At 44.4% G+C, this 22601-nt stretch overlaps 1 protein-coding gene across 7 annotated transcripts in view; it reads right to left on the bottom strand.

Annotated features, from left to right (window-relative positions):
• Positions 1-22601, bottom strand: part of PALM2AKAP2 (PALM2 and AKAP2 fusion) — a 451866-nt gene that overhangs the window by 30377 nt on the left and 398888 nt on the right. Inside the window, exon 1 of one of the 7 annotated variants that reach the window (XM_040361144.1) lies at positions 7142-7327. The exons of 5 other annotated variants lie outside the window; for them this stretch is intronic. The gene's annotated coding sequence lies outside the window, so the exon portion shown is untranslated. Of the gene's footprint in view, positions 1-6477; positions 7008-7141; positions 7328-22601 lie in introns of those variants that run through there. One more of the 7 variants, XM_040361146.1, reaches the window with a different exon arrangement.

Raw genomic sequence — 22601 nt, 5'->3', positions numbered from 1 at the left:
ACAAACATTTGTTTTGGATAGAACTGAAGAGGGGTTAGAACCAATCTAAGGTTTTTATCAATGTCGGTGTCCTTGTTGGTGAGATCACACAGCACACAGGGACTGATATTTGTCCAATGAGTTTCTACCGCTTATTAAAAAGTTTTGTCTTGCATTGTAATTAACATAAAATATATCTTATTGTGTCGACCCTCCCATTTCATTACATACTGTAAATACTGCTTGATTTAAATTATATGGTGGCATATAGTGAGACCAGGTCTATTTTTAGAGTATTGACACAATGCCCAAATAAATCAATATCCATCATACCACTGGGGAAAAAAAAAAAAAAAAATCTTTTACACACTAAAGAAGTGTCCTTTAGAAGATCTAACCAGCAATCCCCTTCTAGCTTAGCAAATAAAATGCATCACAAGAACTCATTGAAGAACATGTGGCATAAATGTTTTTTTATGCTAACCCAACTACCACAGAAAATACAGCTATTAAATCATTCCATGGGCACATACATAAAAAAAACAAGCCTATTTCTGCACCCAGTCATAATCGTTACCTGTAAAAACCTAGGATGTATGCATCACTGGTAAATGTACATCTGAGCATCTACATGCATACAGGGACTGATGTGTGCCCCCGGATGCAGACAGTTTTGGTCCAGGGCCATTCATTCATCCCTGTATGCCAGCAAACACTTGGAAGTGCAGTTACCAGCATATTGCTACCACCTGTCATTAATATGTGCAGGCTGCTGCCCATGGCTATTTGCATAGTCCTGTACTCCAGGATGCAGAAAGATATGCTTCTATTGATAGTGTATGGCCCACTGCACCCATGTGAATGAGCCCTAAGGCCTCGTACACACGACCAGACATGTCCGCGGACCGTTTTCATCGGACATGTCTGCTGGGATCATTTGGTCTGACGTGTGTACACACCATCAGACCGAATTCCCCGCGGACAGAATACACGGTGACGAGGCGGCGACGTGCGCGCACCAGGAAGTTCAATGCTTCCACGCATGCGTCAAATCACTTCGACGCATGCGTGGGATTTCAGGCCAGCGGACATGTCCGATGAGTCGTACTGACCATCGGACATGTCCGACGGACAGGCTTCCAGCGGACAAGTTTCTTAGCATGCTAAGAAACTTTTGTCCGCTGGAAACCTGTCTGCTAGGCCAGAAAACTGTCCGGTAGGCCCTACACACGGTCGGACATGTCCGCGGAAACTGGTCCGACAGACCAGTTTCAGCGGACATGTTCGGTCGTGTGTACAAGGCCTAAGAAGCAAGTAACAGCCTAGCAGTCTTCTCTGCCCACATTCATCACAGGGTATAAAATCCGAGCAAAATGGTTAATTCCTATGAAGCCAAGTCCCGAGCCTCTTTAGGCGAAATGGGGACCTCAAGAGTCAGGGACAACCGACATCCCTCTATGTAGAGTAGGTTATGAGGCATGGTGGGTGCATTGCAAAATAGATTAATAGGTGCCAGACAATTCTTGAATGCAAAGAGATTTGTTGTCTCTTAAAACAGAACTGTGGGAGAGAGGGTTAGGGCCAGGACACCCTTTAGCAGATGCAATGTTAAATTTGCAGACTCCGAGACTTCTATAGGTAGACATCCATGCAGGGTAAGACACCTAGCCGGACGCCACATCTGCACGTGTAGACATGCTGTCTATGGCAACAATCTTGAACAGTTTCTAACTAAGGTTGCAATGACCTCTTATTTCCTACACAATCTCCTTTTCCGATCTTCACTCAACTGAGCTCCCTGTCTATCCCCCTAGACCCCCTGATCCACTGCCACTGGATCTCCTGAGCTCTTCCAATCTTTTCATTGAGCACCTTCCTCAAGTGTCACCCTCATGTCCCTGCTGGATCCCTAGCTTGGCACTCACAGATACTCCTCAAGCATCACCCCACTGGCCTGCTTGGTCCCTGGCTTGGCACACAAGACTGCTCTGCAAACGTCACCTCCGCTGGCTGGGTCCCTGGCTTGAAACCAGTCAAAGTTTCCAAATTCCTCACTGTCCCTGGTCGGTGAGAACACCACTCTGGCACCTGCCCCAGCCACTCACAGCGGTCCACGGCAACAAGGCGGATGGTCCCCCAGTGGTGACACCCCCCTCCACGACCAGCAGAATCGTCACTTCTAGTTGGACTGCAAGCCACAGTCCCAACCCTGCATCGCTCCCCCTCCCCTGGACAGGCCCCCAGACATCCCAGCAGCCAGGATGTCCCCGGGACAGATCCCAGACTCTGGCCCAGCACAACACACGTCCATCCAGACAGCCGTCCAGGTGGCATAGAACCCTGATCACCGGACCTCACCAAATAAATAGGCTCTCCCAGCAGGCCAAGGGACCCAAGAAGATCCCTGCCCATTGTCTGAGATACCTCATCTATTCTTAATCTGTCCTTGCCTTATCTAATGCCACCAGATACCCAGCCATCTAGAGATCGAAGAGAGAAGTGCAGCAATTTCAGAATTGGGGTGGAATCAATTGATCGATCAACTATACCTCGCAGGTAAATTTACTAGCAACACTGCCTAAACATCAGGGTGCTACACCTATATCCCAAACAGACTACAGCTTCTGCCAGCTAGTTTACAATAGGATATTAGTAATAGTCTGTATCACTGAATGTTCCAGTGTAAAAAAAAGTTTACAAAAAAAGTCTAAAAACATAGCCCTGCAGGAAAAGCTGACATTTATTTACCTCAAAACAGCCTTCGTCATCACACAAAGTGTCCGAGTATGTTTAGCTGCGAACAAATGGTCTTGGCCACCTAGGTAAATGTGAACAAATAGGTACACCTGGAAATGTTGAAACCCAAGCACAGCATGCATATAAGCCTTGACTAAAGAAAAGTGCACACTAGTAGTTTTTTTTCTCATCAACACAGCAGAGCTGAACGAAAAAAAGCTGCCAGCTCAGAAGGAGCTACTGTACTACCCATCCGACATTAGTACAGCAATCTCCCCTGCTGTTCTTTGGCGTTCCCCTGTCAGAACGCCATCGGCTGAGAGCACTGATTGGGAGCTGGTCAGCAGACTTTTCTGGTCATTTCCCTTCAAACCGCCAGCTTCTGTCAGACCTAGTGCAGTACACACGGGCCGAACATCAGTTTCGGTTTCTATTGAACAGGCCGATGACACCTGACATTATGCCCGTGTGTACTAGGCTTTAGATTTGGAGCTCTAGCATGTGCCTCTTCACCTCTGAATTCCACAAGCTATTGGAGTGGCTTAAGGCCACTCTCTACTGGCAACAATAGGCCTAATGTAGACTCTCCTGAGAAAAATATGGAGCCCCGCCAATGCTAACCACCTTTTAAAAAAATTCTAGTTTCCTCGGCTATGCCATCAAGACTTTTCACTGACTGAACAAGTACAGTATGTGGATCAGGAAAGTGAATGCAAAGTCAGAAGTCCTGATCTGCATTCTTGTTCTGGGTTAGCGATTTACTGTATAGAAGTCAGAGGGGGTCAACATGATAGCCAGTCAACTAGCATTTGCAGAATGAGAAGCCAGCATCAACAGCCTTCAGGTTTCCCTCAAGATAGGTTTGCCTATCTCTCCAGGTCATAAATCTACCGCTGGTGGAACTTAAGGGGTTAATGTGACTTCCTGAGTTTGTGGGACATCTGTGCATGTAATCAGCAGGGTGGGTCCTCAGTCGGTCACAGGACATTCATTAAAAAGTCTCTATTATTAGTAAGTGATTTAAAGCTTATAAATTGCTCTCCGGGCAATAAAGTGCATCTAGAGAGAAAAGCTTGTTTCCCATAGCAAAGAATTTGGGGTTTGCCTTTATCTTCAAACTCACAACCCTTCAAAGTTCATGACAGAGCAAGTGAATGCCGATAAATCCAGCTATATACAGTATGTATTGCTGATTTCCATGTAAAGCATCCATATATTATAAATTCCTACACAATCTAGTTGTTAAAGGCTGATTAACATCTTTGGGCTGGGGAATACATACCAGTTCAGTGTACTCTTAATTGATTTTTAATGAGCTATGAAAGCCAGACTGCGTGCAGAACAGGGACTCTAGACTGGTAGACATGAAGGGAAATATTAACCTCCTTGTGGGAGTTTAAATTTACACAGTTTTGGCATCTACAGAATTCTGTTTCAAACAAAAAAAAGACTGGATGTCTAGATTAGAGGCTTTTCCGGAAATAAGAGTAGAGATAGATGGCATTGATTAGAAGTGCTTGGACATTATATGAATCAGTCACCACTATAGATACCTTAGCATATGTGCAGTTTTCATTTTGTACACCTACATACCCATTACAAAAAGCTACTAAAAATACAAAGCGCTCACAATACTACTAATGGATAGTAGATCTTAACCATTTTGATTTTACTGTGCGGAGAAGTATAAGAGCCTCTAAAACTAAATACATACCGGCACTTACCATAATTCCTTAAAATAAAACGGTCAGGACACATCCACAAAGGAAAAAAAAAGGCAGTGCCATTCCAAAACCTCCTGCCATGGTAAATTGTGTCCACCACCCCTGGCTGTTAGATGTTCTGTGGGGCATGGAGGGCGTATAACCGTTTGCAAAACGGGGGGCATATCCTGCAGAATGTGGGGACACCTGGCAATGAACAAGCCATGGTCCTCATTACTGGCATATTGTCTTTTGGGAGCCACACAAAGCACCCTGTTTTTAGAGGTTTCTGGTGAACCTACAAATGGCCAGGAACACAAAGTCTTACTAGGTCCATGAATGAGTTGTAGAAGTTCTCAGTAAACACGATATATGATGATAAAGAAGCCAACGTTATTGCCATCAAGCAGTACCATTAGTGATGTCATTTTTGTCTCTATTGGGAACATTATCCCTCACTTCCTGTCAGGACAGGAAGTGATGGGAAATCTCTCCAATAGATAAACCTTCAAAAAAGTAGAGTAAGGAAGGATAAGACTGTTTTTATGGCTGTCCATGTGCCAATGAAAAACACCCCCATTTCTTGTATGGACTTCACAGGGACAGGTAGCAAAGGGTCACAGACAGAAATAAACATCTGACAGTTATTTTAACTCATTCCCCACTTCAAATTCAAAATGATTATCTGGAGTTAAAGTGAACTAAACCCATACATTTAATGGTTTAAAAAAAAAGTTACATTCCTAGCATGCTTGTGATCTCAACCAAACTGTCAAACCATTACATGGCTGGTGTCATAACTTATCACGTGTGCAGCACCATGGCAGCTGCAGATCAAACAACGGCTAAGATACAACCTTCCTTGTCTAAAAGGGATAGGAGGGTTTAGTTCCACTTTAAACTGCACATACACTCATACATTTCTAATCCACTAGCTTCCCTCATCCCTGCTAAACAGCCTGGTTTGATGAATTCCTCCTGATAGCCATTGTATTATGACAGCTGTTACTTGCTGTGACTGCATTTGATTGGATGCAGATGCTGTTCAGCCAACAATTTTCCACCAGGTTCCTTTAACAAAAATCATTTGAACACTCAACTTTTGTCAAGCTGGGGTGGTGCCAATACAGGCACCCACGACTCGAGTTTCATTCGACTGAGCAGGAGTCAAGCTGTATAAGGCAGCCTTTAGGCTTTAAGTGTGCATGGTCTTTTTTTTTTTTTATCTTTTTATTGGTGTATAAAACATAATACACATACAGACAAACACTACATGTTAGTAGCCCGCCACAACTTCCAAAAGGACTCACGCAGGTGTGCATTGTATGGGGCACATTGCATTGTATCATCGGGTAACGTACAGAGTCGTGGCTCGGCATATCAACATATCCAAGTTGGCGCGTGTTTACTTCTAAAAACAGCAATATCGTGACTTGCAACAGAGAGGGATGGCAGGAGGAACTAGCAATAACTTCAACTTGAGAAGGGATACCTTCTTAGCTTATGTACTAAATCAGAGGATGCAGTAGATAGAGTATGGGCCAAATGGCTAGCCGTACCATCATATTTTTTAATGCACCCGCTATGATAAGTGAAGTGTGCATGGTCTTTACTTACCAATACTCACAAGATCAGGGTGTGATGTGCGGTAACACATAGAAACCAGTCACAAATTATCACTGCGCTAGTATGTGGAATTATCTATGGTTGCAATGGGTATGCACATCCCGGCTCTATGCAATCCCTTTAGATTAATTTACGAAAACTGGAGAGAGCAAAATCTGGTGCAGTTCTGAATCAGCTTCCAGGTGTTTTTTTTTTTTTTTTTTTGTGAAAGCTTAAAATTGAACAAGCTGAAGTCAGAAGCCGATTGGCTACTGTGCAACGCTGCACCAGATTTTGAAATCTCCAGTTTTAGTAAATCCTCCTCCTAAAAAAGAAAAAAAGGGGGATTGTCCCAACCAGGGACAAATCCATACTGAATCCTGATATTTTTTGCTGTAAAATAAAACCCAACGATACCAGAAAACGATTAAAATGTTCCACATGTCTCAGTTACCAGTAATTGAAGCAGTTTCTAAAAGTTTAGAGTGTTGTGCCAGGTCTTCGTTAAGTGTCCTCCAGAGATACTGGCCAGCTGCTGCTCTCTATGAAGTGATGTACGGAGAACTTGGGCTACTGACTGCTGCTTGTTCTGAGTAACTGGCTAGAACTGCACTACCCCACCGCACTAGTTTTCACTTTCGTATGTAAAATCTGATCAGAATATTGTCGAGAAACAGAAACCGCCTGTGGTCAGTCCTAAACAGACAATTGTTGTTTCCAGCACATACAGGATGCCAAATCCTTTCCTTGAAAGTACTTGATCTTGGTTGAAGTTGGCACTGCAAGTAAACAATCGCAAGCCAATAAAAATGACCAAAAATGGCAAGTCAAAACACTACATCAGCTTGGGAGGCTCTTGCGCTAGTATGGTTACCAGTTAGACAGAATATTTGGAGAAAGACCTCCAAATATTGTGTGTAATATAGAAAAGCCTGCTTAGATTCACAATGAGGGGTCTCTAAAAGGTAATGGACAAAGACCCCCATCCTTGATTGCTCTTCACATGCCGAGTACAGGCGATGAGCCTATAAAACAAGTTTACGAGCAGCCTTTCTAGCAGGATGCAAGTTGTCACAAAAAGGGAAAGCAGTGCTAATGACACAGAAGTAAAAGCTTACCCCTCGGATTGTCCTGAATGCAGTATCCGAGCTGTCCCAATCCTTCCTCCTCTCTATCCAACTCAAAATTCCATCCCTGCTTTCTTGCAAGGAATGATGTCACAGGAATGGGGGCTGGGATTTACACAGAGGGCAGCTCTGACTTCAAGTCAGTTTGTACAATGAGACCCTTCTAACACTAGTCAAAAAAAAAAAAAGAAGTGTGTGTGAGGGCGGGGAAGGGAAAGGAAATCCAGGCCTCTTCTTTACATACACAGGCTTGTTGTCCAAGGCTTGTGACGGCGTCTGCCTGCCTTAGACCTTATTTCTTCATTAGTCAGTAAACGGGGATTTCTGGGCAGCTTGAACAGACAGATGTTTGAGTGTCAGTCAGGACAGCGCTGCCTGAAATATACATCATGGAGGAAAAGGGGGTGGAGGGGAGGAAGCACAGCAAACATTTCTATTGTGACTAAGTAGTTAGGAAGGATATATGCTTGGCCTGCTTTGCTGCTTTCTTGCGGCTATTGTATAAAACAGGTGATCATTTGAGAAAATAAAAATAAAAAAAGGTTTTATCAATATATTACAAAGATTACATATACCTAAATGTTTTTCTAATTTTGATGGAGTTATTCTGTCCCTGATAGAAAAGTGCAATTTATTGACAATCTGATGATGATTTTTAATAATTAGGGCTCTTTCACACGGGCGGCCCACCTGACAGACTCAGCTTTGCGTAGCCCTCTATGGGGAGATCGGATGAAAACAGACCGCCTCCGATCCGATCAACGGATGGAAAATTGCATTTGGATTTGGTGGACAGGATCGGATAGCGGCGGGTGTCAGCGGACTCCATAGGAGTGAATGGAGCCTCCGATCAGGTCCACCTGAAAAACTGACAGGCGGACCTGATCAGAAAGCCCATATAAAAAGGGGCCTTAATTATAAAGCGCCATCAATTTATGCAGCGTTTTTACTAGTTATGCACCAATACCAGTTTAAAGCGGGGGTTCACCTTGAAAAAAAAAAAAATTCTTACATTCAGCTCACTACCGACATTGACAGAATGCAGATATCTTTTTTTTTTTTTGCTGTACATACCTCGTATAGCCATTTTCTTAGCCGGCTTCCGGGTAGTGAATCCCGCGGGAGTGGGCGTTCCTATGCAGCAGTTGGTGATTGACGTGATGACAAAAACTCCCCCACCCGTCGCATAAGGAGAGTCACGAGTTGCCGAACGTCGGTGCGCAGGCGCTGTATAGCGCTGGATTGCATCAAAAACGTGCATGCAGAAAAGCATCTGGAACGCATCCGGACTGCGTTTCTAGGGTGTGAACTGGCCCTTAGAGCGAGTGTGAGTAGATGAGTAGACACTTTTCCTCAAGTACTCGCCGATAGCATTTACCGATACCCATAGGTGTGCGCAGCCTTTGGCATTAGGGTGTGCACCCCAAAGCTCAAACACACTCTACCGATCACTCACAATGTTCATTTAGAAAGGGAAGGGGTCAGTAAATGGCATATTTACTGGCCCCTTCCCCCACTCAGCCTAAAACATCCACAGTAACAACCGGTGGGAGAGGAGGGAAGCTGGCAGTGCTGTGGGGGGAAGGAGGGAGAGCCAGGTCAGTAGGGGGATCTGTTCTGCACAGGGTGATTAGGGTGTGCCTGGGCACACCTGGCACACCCTGTGCGCACGCCTATGCCTATTTTTTTCATGTGCTGCGGTGTGTTTTGAACCCATACATAATGGACTCAAATCACACTGCAAGGAATCGCATTCGATTAGAACAGGCATGCTGTGCGATTTCTGTCTGAATCACATGCGACTTCCCGCACCTCTCCTATGTGAAACCAGGCTGAAGTCACTATGACAAGCCTGGGTTTACACAGGAGCGGTGCGGAAAACCGCATGTGGTCTGGACAGGAATCGCACCGCATTCCAGTTTAAATCACATGCGATCCTTTGCAGTGTAATTGGAGTTCATTAATTTTGAATGAGCTCAAATCGAACCTCGCAACACAAAAAAGGTATACATTTTAGGTATCGGAGCATTTGCACAAGTACAGGTACCTGTGCAAATACGTAGTATCTGCCGGTATCAGTGCAATACGAATAGCAGTCCCTGCCCTTACAATCCAAGGTCCCTACCGTGGGGTACACACTGTTTTTTTCACTCAACCCAGTGGGCTGAACAACAGAATTACGCATGCACAGCTCTAACCTGGAGCGGGCAGAGACCATTGGAGTGGAGGCTACAGTGTGTTTGGGCGGATCTGGCATAGAAAGTGCCTGAGCGCGTCAAGTGATGCTATAGTGCATACAAGTGGTGGTGGTGGGTGCGCAGGAGCGCCGCCCCCTCTCGCTCCTGCGCCACCACTGAAAAACAATACATAGATTCATGCATTGCATGAATCTATGTATTGTCGCTGCTGCCCACTATTCAGGTGGCTGGCCCCCTGGTGAGCGCCGGCCATCTGAATAACGGCAGCTGATTGGCATTGGAAGTGTCTATAAGAGCCAGCGGCTCCGATAGGCTGTAATCTGAAAGCCTGAGGGCTGTAATCAGCTTCCAAATAGTTAACCAGGGGACGCAGGGGGTGTGCGTTCCCTGGTTAACACTGACAGGCGTCTCAGCCAATCAGGTTCACCGGTTCTGGGTCTTACCGGTAACCTGATTGGCTAAAGAGACATCGAGGGCGGGACTACGTCGAGGGATCGTGGAGGAGAATCCGAGGATGGCTGACCGAGAAAGGCAAGTGCCGGGGGGGGGTGCAATCTGACAGCATTTTAGGGGCAAACTGGCGGCAATTGATGAGCACGGTGGAGACAATGACATGGCACAGTGGTGACAATTGATGGGCACAGTGGCGACAATTGATGGGTTTGGAGGGCTTTGGGGGGTGGGGCATAACTTAGATCAGGGGGGGAGGGGGCAAAGCCATGTGGCACAAAATCTGGAACCTGCAGCCCCTCAGGAGGTGGGAAGGGATTTGTTTTAGCAATTTCTGAAGCTTTCACTGTTGGCAAATGTTGGGGGAAGGTCCGAGGTGTCTTTTCCCCAGTTGTCATGGAAGTGGGGTAAGCAGACATCCCTGGGTGGGGGGTTCAGAGAATCCAAGCTGGTGACTAGGAGACATGGAGCAGTGTCTTACCTCACCAGTGACATCAGTCCCATTGTGGCTACAGGACGGCACTCGCCTCCTCTTAACTCCCTGAGCTTGGTTACCATTCCATGTTGCCAGCACACAGCACAAACACTTCCCCATCCTGGGCTGTTCTCATTCCATGCTCCTCTGCATTCAGGAAATGGCTCACAGTTTCTCCCCAGCCAATGGAAACAGAGGGGTGTGGACTGTGGAAGGCATAGTGGAAGCCTAGTACTGGAGTGTGGCTGTGGGGCCCAAGGGCAGATTGGAGCTGGACATTGTGGAGGATATGATAATATGACAGGGAGGCTGCAGGGGCCCCCTGGGGTTAGGTTGGGGTTGCGACCCCTGCAACCCCTTATGCTACACCCATGAATCAGAGCTCACAGGCAATGGCTGCGAGTGCTGACTGGCTGCTTGTTTTTCCATCAAGACCGTTCAACAGAAGCTGGTTGTGAGACCGACTTCTGTACACACTGTCCAAATGTCAGCCCTGCTGTGCCAGCCGATGTTTGGATCGTATGTACCCATCTTAACCTCCCTGGCGGTATGATTATTTTCAGAAAAAAGGTGCTGAAAGCGGTACCATTATTTGCAAGGAAATTTGGCGTTTTATACTGTAGGTCTGTAATTTTTAGGAATAACTCACTTAAATCTGACCAAACAAGAGACTAGTAGGCATCCCGGGTATGACATTTTTTTAAAAACAAAAATTATAAATTATAATATAATAAATAATTATAACAAGTAATAATATAATTATAATAAAAATTATTCAATAATGTAATCAACTCAAAATCACTGAAATTTGCTCAGTTGCAGAATTATCGCTGTCATTACTTTTATTTTTTTATGACGAATTTCCCCACAAATCACTATCACACAATTCTGCAAGTGATTATAATTTATTATCGCTGTTTTCTAGCTGCTCCAAAACCATTTTTGACATAAAGGGACACTTTTGGTTGCTATGGACAATCTACAGTTTGCAGGCAGAAAGAACAGTTTTTATTATATAAAAGTACATGTAGGGCACTGGGCAGACCACTAGGGACAAGGGGTGTGTGTTTTTTTTACATACAGTACTGTAATCTATAAGATTACAGTAGACTGTATGTAATGTGTTTGTTTACGTTTTTGAATTTGGCGCCGTTCTCCGCTCCCGTGCGTCGTAACGTCACAGGGAGCGGAGATCGGCGGCACAGGAGGACACTGTGTGAATCGAGCGAGGTCCCGCTCGCTCACACAGCGCGGTGGCATCGCTGGATCCAGGGACAAGGTAAGTAACTTTGTCTGCTGCTGCAGCGAGGCAAGCCCGAGTCTGACTCAGGGTTACCGCTTTTGGTATGAAAATCTCACCCCGAGTCAGACTCGGGAATACCGCTAGGAGGGTTAACTCACATTCATACAGTACTAGGGACAATTTAGATGGGAGTTACTCCATCTCCTATTTTGTAGGCGTTATAAATAACGTTTGCGCAAACCAATCACTATACGCTTATTGCGATTTTTTTTTTTACCAAAAATATGTAGAAGAATATGTATCGGACTAAAACTGAGATTATATATATATATATATATATATATATATATATATATATATATATTTTTTTTTTTTTTAAATGGGCTATTCATTAACAAAAAGTAAAAAATTGAGTTTTTTTTTCAAAATTGACGCTCTATTTCGGTTTATAGCGCAAAAAATAAGAACCGCAGGGGTGATCAAATACCACCAAAAGAAAGCTCCATTTGTGGGGAAAAAAGGACGTCAATTTTGTTTGGGAGCCGCGTCGCACGACCGCACAATTGTCATTCAAAGCGACAGTGCCGAAAGCTGAAATTTCGCCTGGGCAGGAAGGGGGTATATGTGCCCAGTAAGCAATTGGTTAAGAAAAATCCGCTCTTTCTGTATGTTCTTTTCTCCTCACAACTTGTGTTCGTATTGCTCAACCTCCAACCAAGCCACACAATGTAGCCTTTTCCAAGCAAACACACCTTTGTTTATTTGGAGGCTGGCATTCCAGAATACAATAAGATATATCAGGACTGCCTAATGTCTAATTACATAAGGCAGTCCAGCACATCTAGGTAATTTCTGCTATTAACATTTACAAACAATATCCCCATTGGATATTTTTACTGTAATGTTAAAAGTATTTCCTTCTGCTTTTGTGTGTTAAACATCCTTATAAAGCAATGCCAGGATCACTCAAGCAAGCAGAGAAAAAACTGCTGGTATTTGGAGACACAGACGTGTTTTATTAGTACTCTGCATGAAAGACACGTTGAAATAGGTTAAGGATTGGATATGAGGTATGTGTACAGTACATGTGCCTCCAATTGAATACAGTGTTTGTGGGGGTTACCCGGACAAAATAAAAAAGGCGTGTAAATCTTGCTTTTTGCCAACATCTAAGAAGTGTCTTTTAAAATATATTTTTTTTAAGCATTTCCAGCAACTGACTTCAAAGAGAAGTTCAGGATTTGACAAAAAAAAAAAAAAAAAAACGAACATTACTCACCTAGGTGGCTGCAGTATTGGCTTTGTAGTGAGCGATCAAACTCCACTGATCTGCTCTGAGCAGAGAGCAGGGACTGTCAGTCACCAGCTCCCTACTCTCCCCTCCAGCGCTCACTGGAGTGCTGGGCTGTGAAGGGTGATAGAGGGGCTGGCTCAGACTCTTGGTGAATAGCCGAGAGGCTGAGCCAGGTGCCGATCCAGGCTTCCCGACCATATGGTCTTTTTTTTTTTAGCCTGTCAGCTGATCATGGATTACAGAACGTACTGCATTCCTGTGATCCATAGAAAGAGTATGACCAAAAAGCCGCCTCCTCACAAAAACAAAAAAACAGCCTCCTGGCTCCTGCGCGATGAGTCCCCGCCAGCTTGCGCTACACATTTAGTGTAGCTCCAGTCTTATGGGTGGGACTGGGCCAGGGGGCAAGGTCTAGAAGGCAAATTGGTCTGGCGCCCCCATTAAGGGACCACACTGCTGCCAGTATGAGAATACCGGCCGGTGACTGGCTGAACGCTCAGACAGACAGGCTGCCTGGGGCGGTGCCAGGTGGGTGCGCTGAAGCACCCCAAAATTCACAAGCTGCTTCTTGCATACAGTTTTTTTTAATAGCATTGTACCTGCAAGTCCCCTTATTGATGCCAGAAGCTTGGGGACTCTTTTCTCCCCTGTGGAGAGATACAGCAGATCTGGTTGCAAAAGCCGCTGATCCTTAGTTAGTCTCGGCAGGGGTGGACTAATAGGCACTCCAGTGTCAGTAAACATGCAGAGCAGCTGCTCCACCCCTCTGCTGCCTCCTCATCCAATGGGAAAGGCAATGTACCCGTCCCTTTCCCCAGTCCGCCTTATTTGACTTGTAAGCCGTACAGGAAGAGGTGCTGGCAGATGGATCAGGCTGGAGAGAAGAGAGAACACAGCCTTGGGGAGAAGCTTCAACAGGCAGAAAGATAACCAAGCACCTGGAATGAGCCACGTGAGTTTTCTCCCTACAAACACTGTAGCTGCTGACTTTTAATAAGGAGACTTACCTGTCCTACTCGCCCGCGATGTCAGCCCCCCCCCCCCCCCCCCCAGGCCGATCCCTGGATCCTATCAGCTCCCGGCGCCGCCATCCTCAGTAAGGGAAACAGGCAGTGAAGCCGTGCGGCTTCACTGCCCGTTTCCTACTGTGCATGCACGAGCCGCGCGGCTCTTTGTGAATGGGTCAGCTGCTCTCTGGGATACACACAGTTCCCAGAAGACAGCGCACCGCATTCACCAGAAGACACTGCGACTAGGACGGAGGAAGAAGATCCACCGCTGATGAACAGACAGATTACGGACTTCCGCATAGCAACCGCTATTTTTGGCAAGTATAACATGTTTTTTTCCATTTTTTGTAAAAATACATTTCAGGGTGGAACTCCACGTTAAGGAGGGGCACGAGCATTTTCTGTCAGCATGCAGAGAGCAGGCTATACAGTGTGGGATACAGAAGGATGAAAGAACAGCATCAGAGGGCAAATTCATTTTCTCAATCTATTCATGCTGCATTGTGACACCAGCAAGGCTTTTGGTTAAGATCCTCAGTGTGTTCTTTCTATATTATTGCACTACCTGATATCTCATACAAATAACTTGCAAACCAAAGTCAGTAGCCAGCCATTACCTTTTGAAACAAATGCCTTCAAATATCTCATATCTATATGCAATGGCTTCATATACTTAAAAAAACAAACAAAAAAAACACAGCAACCAGTTCACGTGAGTGTAAAGTGCTTGTGCTATAAATAATGTGCAAATCCAGTCCCACTAATGTTCTTTTTATTTTGCACAGAGTTTTTAGTCCTAGTATATCTTTATCTGAGACACAGAGGTTCACTCTGTATGAAGCGCACGCCTGAACGCCTGCACTCGGTACGTAGCGCGCGCCTGAACTCTGTACGTAGCGCAAAATATACAAATAGGCACTTGGTATCCACTTTTAGTGTAGAGAGAGGAAGAGGTGGAGCCTAAAGAGGAAGGGGTGTGGTTTACCGATGACAGAGCGTGTCATAAACAGGAAGGGTGTGGCCTGGATAGGAAAGGGGGGGGGGGGTCATATTTAAATTAGGGGGTGCACAAGTATAGTCAGGTCTAGGACCACACAAAAACTAAATACATGACTGAAAAAACATAACAGGCTATTCCTTTTATATTGTAAACGCAGACCAGCAACTTTCAGGTGAACTCCTGAAAAAATAAAAAAATAACCTTGCAGTGGTCCCCTCAGCCCTAAGGTGATATAATATAAATAACTGTATTCCTCGTTCCCGAAGGCCTCCTCCTATTCGTGTGTCAGTTCCCCTAAAGCCTCTCCCCTTTGCTGCCCGACCAGTCACATCTCTCTGACATCATCCCATACAATGCAAGACCAGAAGTCCTGTATAGTATTAGAGGATGCTGAGGGTCTACATTGTAGAGCGTCCACCAGAGCAAAGAAAAGGTAAGTATATCTCCCTATGCATGCTCTCCTAGGCCACAGGTGTCAAACAAGGCTCGCGGGCCGAATCTGGCCCTCCAGGCCATTTTTCATGTGGCCCTCACACCCCTCTTGTCTCTGCCCCCACCTGTTCTCAATAGTCAGCAGCAGAGAAGACAGGACTCCACCAGATTCTGCACTTCTCTCTCCAGCACAAGGCAAGGGGGTGCACTGATGTAAAGGATAGTGGAGGGGGGGGGGGTGCTCAAATTCTGATGGTGGGGGGGGCTCTTGACAACTGATGTAAGGGTGGTGGGGTGCTGATACAACCGGCCCTTTGAGGGCAACTATAATGCTGATGTGACCCGCAAGTAAATAGAGTTTGACACAAAAGCAAAACAAGCAATCAAAGTGGAAGAAAAGCCCAACTCTTAACCATGGGAAAGCAGACGGTAAATGAATAAAGCTTAATTTTTAAAACCTTATACTAAAAGAAATTGACAGACCACTTGTTGGATAATAAAGGCCGCGGATGTTTATTATTGGTTTTAATAATAGATAAATAAATAGATAAATAAATAAATGGGTAAATCATAATTTTAAGATATTAAAAAGATATGTACAACTTTAGCAAGCCTAGCCAATACAGCTCAGGCTGCAAAATTACCCAACCAAACTTAACAAAACACTCGTCAATGACATAACCATCATTCATTTTTTTTGTTATATATATATATATATATATATATATATATATATATATATATATATATATATATATATATATATATATATATATACATAACATCCGCGACATAATGAAAAAAGGGGGGGGGGGGGTGGGGGAGAACACCACAGTTCTTCTGTCCTCTGAAGCGACTGAGCTCTGAGCCACGGACCTCGCTTTAAATAGCCCTAGCCCCTGCCACTTTAAACTAGTTTAAACTGCTTTTACGCGGTCTTTTTACCAGGTGCAGGGGATGACCTGTAACTGACCTGAAATTTGAGCGGGCTTTCACAGGTCACAGAGGGGTCACTGTACCTTGTTTCCCTCATACATGTGAGCCCGCCAAAAAACTTCCCTGAGGAGATCGGCTTAAAATACATTTTAAAAAAACTCTCCCGCCACTTTCCCATGAGAAAAAGGGGGGCTAGAGGCTGCCATTCCCCTTTTTCTTCCATTCTTAAAAAACATTCCCTCCTCCTTTGTATACTGCATACCTAGTATTATAAAGGTCTGTGTACTTACCCATTTTTAATCTGCCCTAGTCACATAATCCATCAGCTCTGGCTCCCCTGTGTCAGGGATTGGCTGTAGTAAGTAAAAGGAGGGCCAACAACACAGTGCTACCTTACACAGGGGAGCTGCTGAATCACATCACCAGACCGGTCAGATTACAAAAAGGTACGTACACAATATTTTTTTTCTACAGGATAGGTAGGAAGAGGCAGGGGGGAAATAAAAAAAAAAAAAAAGGGTTAAAAGTTCGGCTTTACTACCATGTTACCCTTGGTTTTTGGTCCCTGGAGTTCATCTTTAAGAAAAGTATTTATAACCAAAACGGCCTCAGAGCATAACAGCGATTGTTTTACGGTTATAATCCTCTAAACAAACAACGATTATGTTGTTCTCATATCTCTACTAGACAATAAATTATGTAAGGGAGTTATTTTTTTTATCCCAGTATGTGACCCCTTTCTCCTCCTTAGTATTTCAATGAAACACAAAAAAAAAAAAAAAAAAAAAAAAAAAAAAAGGAGAGAAGAGGTTTGCCTCCTATGACACAATGTAAGCTTCCAGCTGCTTTCTATGTGCAAGCTGTTCTGTAGCTTAGCGTGATGTATTGTGGTGGGCACAGACTTAACCGTTTTCAAGGAAAAGGCTAGGAAAAAAAAATAAAAAAATAAAATGAAATAAAAACGACTTTACTTTAGTGATAGGTTTAGTGATTTCAGCAAATGGATTCCAAGAAATGTTTCACATTATTACCATTTGTGCCTCTTTTAGACTGCAAGCTCTCAAGAGCAGGGCTCCCCTACCCTTCTTGTCTTGAATTGTATTGCAACTGTACGGTCTCCCTTTTTTAAAGTGCTGCAAAAATCCTGTACAATAATACACCCACAATTGGGATACCTGCCTTTACATGCACATGAACTTTAGACCCCTTTCACAGTGGAGGCGTTTTTCAGTCACTTTTGGGCTAAAAATAGCGCATGTAAAGTGCCTGAAAAACGCCTCCCCCTGCAGCCCCAGTGTGAGAGCCAGAGTGCTTTCACACTGGCGCGGTGCACTTGCAGGACGTTCAAAAAAGTCCTGCAAGCAGCATCTTTGGAGCGGTGTATACACCGCTCCTCCACCATCCCTGTCAATTGAAATTAATAGGCAGCACTGCCGAAGCCATTAACCCCGCTAGCAGCCAAAAAGCACCACTAAAATGACGCTAAAACTAGTGGCGCTTTACCGCCAACGCGCCCCGTTGTCAGTGTGAAAGGGTTCTCAATGGCAACCCAGTCTTAGTCCATAAGACTAATTCAATAGATTGAGTTGGCCTACCCTTTGCAGCTATAACAGCTTCAACTCTTCTGGGATGTCTTTCCACAAAGTTTAGGAGTGCGTCAATGGAAATGTTTGACTAGTCTTCCAGAAGCACATTTGTGGGATCAGGTACTGATGTGGATGAGAAGGCCTGACTTGCAGTCTCTGCTCTAATTCATCCATAAAGTGTTCTAATTAGGTAATTAGGTTGAGGTCAGGACTCTAAGCAGGCCAGTCAGTCAAGTTCCTCCACACCAAATTTGCTTATCCATGTCTTTATGGACCTTGCTTTAAGCACGGGTCTAAACAGGGGCGGACTGACCATTGAGTCACTCGGCACTGCCCGAGGGCCCCATGCCACTGGGGGGCCCCTATCAGGGTTGCCAGGCTCAGTAAAACCAGGGACAGTATGTAAAAATCTATGTTTTTTTTACATCTGTCCCTGATATGTCCGAAACCGACATGCTTTTGCTGTGAAAATCCCGAGATTTTAGCTGCACTGCCTCCTGGCGTGGTGGCCATCTGTAAGCCCAGGGGCCCCATAATCTTCTATTGCCCGGGGGCCCCATGAGTTGTCAGTCCACCCCTGGGTCTAAATCATTTGGTAGAGAAGGGGGGGGAGAGATTATATGGCGTGGGGTTGTTTTTTCAGGGGTTGGGCTTGTCCCCTTAGTTCTAGTGAAGAGAACTCTTAAGGCGTCAGCATACCAAGACATTTTGGACAATTTAATGCTTCTAACTTTGTGGGAACAGTTTGGGGATGACTCCTTCCTGTTCCAACAGGACTGCTCATTAGTGCACAAACAAGGTCCATAAAGACGGAGTAATTTTGGGGTAGAGGAACTTGATTGGTCTGCACAGAGTCCTGACCTCAACCCAAGAAAACACCTTTGGGATGAATAGGAGTGGAGACTGCAAGCCAGGCTCTTGATCAACATCAGTGCCTTTGGAAGAATGGTCAAACATTCCCATAGATACACTCCTAAACCTTGTGGACAGCCTTCCCAGAAGAGTTGAAAATGTTATAGCTGCAAAGGGTGGGTCAACTCAATATTGAACCCTACGGACTAAGACTGGGATGCCATTAAAGTTCATGCACGTGTAAAAGGCAGGCGTACTTTTGGTAATCTAGCGCGCGACCAGGAAATCATAGGCTATTAAACACTAAATGTATCCAGCACAATTTGTTCAATCACAAACAAAAATGGAGCAACAGTTTCAAGTGCTCCTACTATTTCTCATGCTCCCGTTTGATTGTGCTAAACATCATTTGTTTTTATCTTAAGAATTAAAAGTTTAATTGCAGTGAATTTATGATCCCACGGTACTGGGAATACTGGAGAGAGGAGTACAGAGCATGCTTGAAATGGAGATCATACATCAGATCTGACCTTCCTACCACATGTAGTAGACCAAAGTTGTAGTACCACATGTAGTAGACCAATGTTGTAGTACCACATGTAGTAGACCAATGTTGTAGTACCACATGTAGTAGACCAATGTTGTAGTACCACATGTAGTAGACCAATGTTGTAGTACCACATGTAGTAGACCAATGTTGTAGTACCACATGTAGTAGACCAATGTTGTAGTACCACATGTAGTAGACCAATGTTGTAGTACCACATGTAGTAGACCAATGTTGTAGTACCACATGTAGTAGACCAATGTTGTAGTACCACATGTAGTAGACCAATGTTGTAGTACCACATGTAGTAGACCAATGTTGTAGTACCACATGTAGTAGACCAATGTTGTAGTACCACATGTAGTAGACCTAAGACAAACCTTATTTTAGACTGCCTCAAATCCATTGTAAAAGAAACTCCGCCCACATGACTCCAGCTCCAAAAGGTGTCATTTTAATTACATGCTGGTATTGTACAGTACATGCTTCTTTTTTATTAGCATTATTATTAGAATAACTTCGTTTTGAACAGAGTGGAGAGAGAGTAGAACACCGGTCAGGTTATTATTGATGTCTGTTCCTCCATTATGGAGATTGGCCCTCTCTATTTGTTCTGTCATTATCACCACCAAGAGAGTGAAAGTGAAAATAAATCCAGAACAGCAAGAGAGAAATCTTTCAATGAGGTCACTAGATCTAGGGAGTCTGGTGACAACTAGGGATTTTCCTCACTTCCTGTTTGGCTATGGGACAGGAAATGGAGGGAAAACTCCCCAATGATACACGATTGGCAAAAAACTGTCCCTCCCATACTCTATTCAAAATAAGAAAAAGGTTTTGCCTTTAGTTTTACTTCAACCCAGTTTTCAGACTTTGGCTTTCCTTATTCAGTCTTATGCCGTATGATTCCAGAGCACAAACAGTGGTGATACGTAGGTGTGCTAGCCAGCTTACCGGTAAATGATGCCAATGTTATATGATGGGATCTTAGGATGGTTCCTTGAACGAAGGGGAAACAAGGATTTTAGCACAGCAACCAGTCAGGAATTAGTACATTGGCTTTCCACTTGCAGTGGGAAAATGATTGAAGCCGACTGATTACTAAGGATATCCACGCAATCTTCCTGGCTTCAATCATGTAAATTCTTACAAAGCACTGGTCCTTACTGATTCTGTCATTAAAGTGTTTGTTAAAGCGGGAGTTCACCCATTTATTAAATTTTTTTTTTCTCCCCTTAGCTTCCTGCTCGTTGTGTCTAGGGGAATCGGCTATTTGTATTAAAATATGAGCAGTACTTACCCGTTTTCGAGCTGCATCTTCTTCCATCGCTTCCGGGTATGGGTCTTCGGGAGCGGGCGTTCCTTCTTGATTGACAGTCTTCCGAGAGGCTTCCGACGGTCGCATCCATCGCGTCACTCGTAGCCGAAAGAAGCCGAACGTCGGTGCGGCTCTATACTGCGCCTGCGCACCGACGTTCGGCTTCTTTCGGAAAATCGTGACGCGATGGATGCGACTGTCGGAAGCCTCTCGGAAGACTGTCAATCAAGAAGGAACGCCCATTCCCGCAGCCCATACCCGGAAGCGACGGAGAGGATGCATCTCGTAAACGGGTAAGTACTGCACATATTTTAAAACAAATAGCCGATTCCCCTAGAGAAAACGAGCAGGAATCTAAGGGGAAAAAGTGCCCTCTAAGGGTGAACCCCCGCTTTAACTAAAAAAATAAATAATAATAATAATAATAATAATAATAATAATAATAATAATATTAATACAGATCTGGTCCCTTAAAGGAGTTGTAAAGAATTGTTTTTGTTCACCCTAATGCAATCTATGCATTAAGGTGAAAAAACATTGGATGCTGCCGCCCCCCCATCCCCCCCCCGCCGAGCCCCCATTATACTTACCTGACCCCTCGAAAGTCCCGAGATCCTTTTCGACGCTCAGCCTGGCTAGAGCGGGTGGATTGAGAGCAGCGCAGCCATTGGCTGGCACTGCTGTCAATCACACCCAGTGACGCGGTGCGCCGAGGGGCAGGGCCGAGTGATACAGTGAGCGGCTATGGCCGTTCGCTGTATCATGAGAGCACGCCCGCAATTACTCACCACCATGCAAGCTTTCACATGACTGTGGTCAGGGCAGGACTTAGGGTGGTGGGGGCCCCTGGGCTTGAGTGTTGAAGGGGCCCCCTGGAGCCGAGAATTGGGGGGGATCGAAGTTGTTGAGCGGGGGGGGGCGAATTGAAGTTGTTGAGCGGGGGGGAGCGCATTAAAGTTGTTGAGCGGGGGGGATTTGTTGAGCGGGGGGGATTTTGCAGTTGTTGAGGGGGGGAGTGCCTCTCACCTGTGCCAACAGCCGGGGCCACAGACTGTCATTAGCCCGGCTGTCGGCTTTCTTCCCTTCAGCAGCCACAGTCCTCCACACACCACTCCGGTTCCTCCTGCTTCCGTGCTGCCTCCTCTTGCAGTGCGGGAAAATTAACCCTTTTGCGGGACTGCGGGAAGAAGCTGTCTGTGCGGGAAAGTCACAGAATCTGTGCGTGTTGGGAGGTATGCGCAGGGCCGCCATCAGGAATTTTGGGGCCCTTGCACAGCTTAAGGCATGGCCCCCCTGAAGCAGAGAACCTAGGGGGGGTGGGGGTGCTGCCGCCTGAAATTGAGAAGCGTGGGGGCTGCCGCAAATTGAGAAGCGGGGGGGCCTTTACAAAAAAAAAGAAGAAATAAAGAAGAAAACAAATATATATAAATATATGTAGCCATCCGGGGCCCTGGGGACCTCTGGGCCTTTTAATAAAAAGAAAAAATAAACCTCTGGGCCCTTTAATAATAAAAAAAAAAAAAAACATTTATAAAAAATACATAAAAAAAGGGAGGTTGCCAAACCCGAGGGCCCTGGGGACCTCTGGGCCTTTTAATAAAAAATAAACAAAAATAAAAAAATAAACATTTATAAAAAAAATAAAAAAAGAGGGGGTTGCCACATGGGGCCCTGGGGACCTCTGAGCCCTTTAATAAAAAAAAAAAATATATATATATATATATATATATATATATATATATATATATATATATATATATATATATATATATATATATATATATATATATATAAAAAATGTCATTTTTTAAAAAAAAAAATAAGGTGGGTTGCCATCCGGGGGCCCTGGAGACCCCTGGGCCCTTTAATAATAATAATAAAAAAAAAAAATATATATGTATGTGATATATATATATATATATATATATATATATATATATATATATATATATATATATATATATATATATATATATATATATATATATATATATATATATATATATATATATATATATATATATATATATATATATAAAAAAAACATTTTTTTACAAAAAAATAAATAAAAAAAAGGGGGGTTGCCGTCCAGGGCCCTGGAGACCCCTGG

This window comes from Rana temporaria, chromosome 1, assembly GCF_905171775.1.
Source record: "Rana temporaria chromosome 1, aRanTem1.1, whole genome shotgun sequence".
Lineage (NCBI taxonomy): Eukaryota > Metazoa > Chordata > Amphibia > Anura > Ranidae > Rana > Rana temporaria.
The sequence above is the reverse complement of the archived record's forward strand: the minus strand, read 5'-3'. Positions and strand labels throughout refer to the sequence as shown.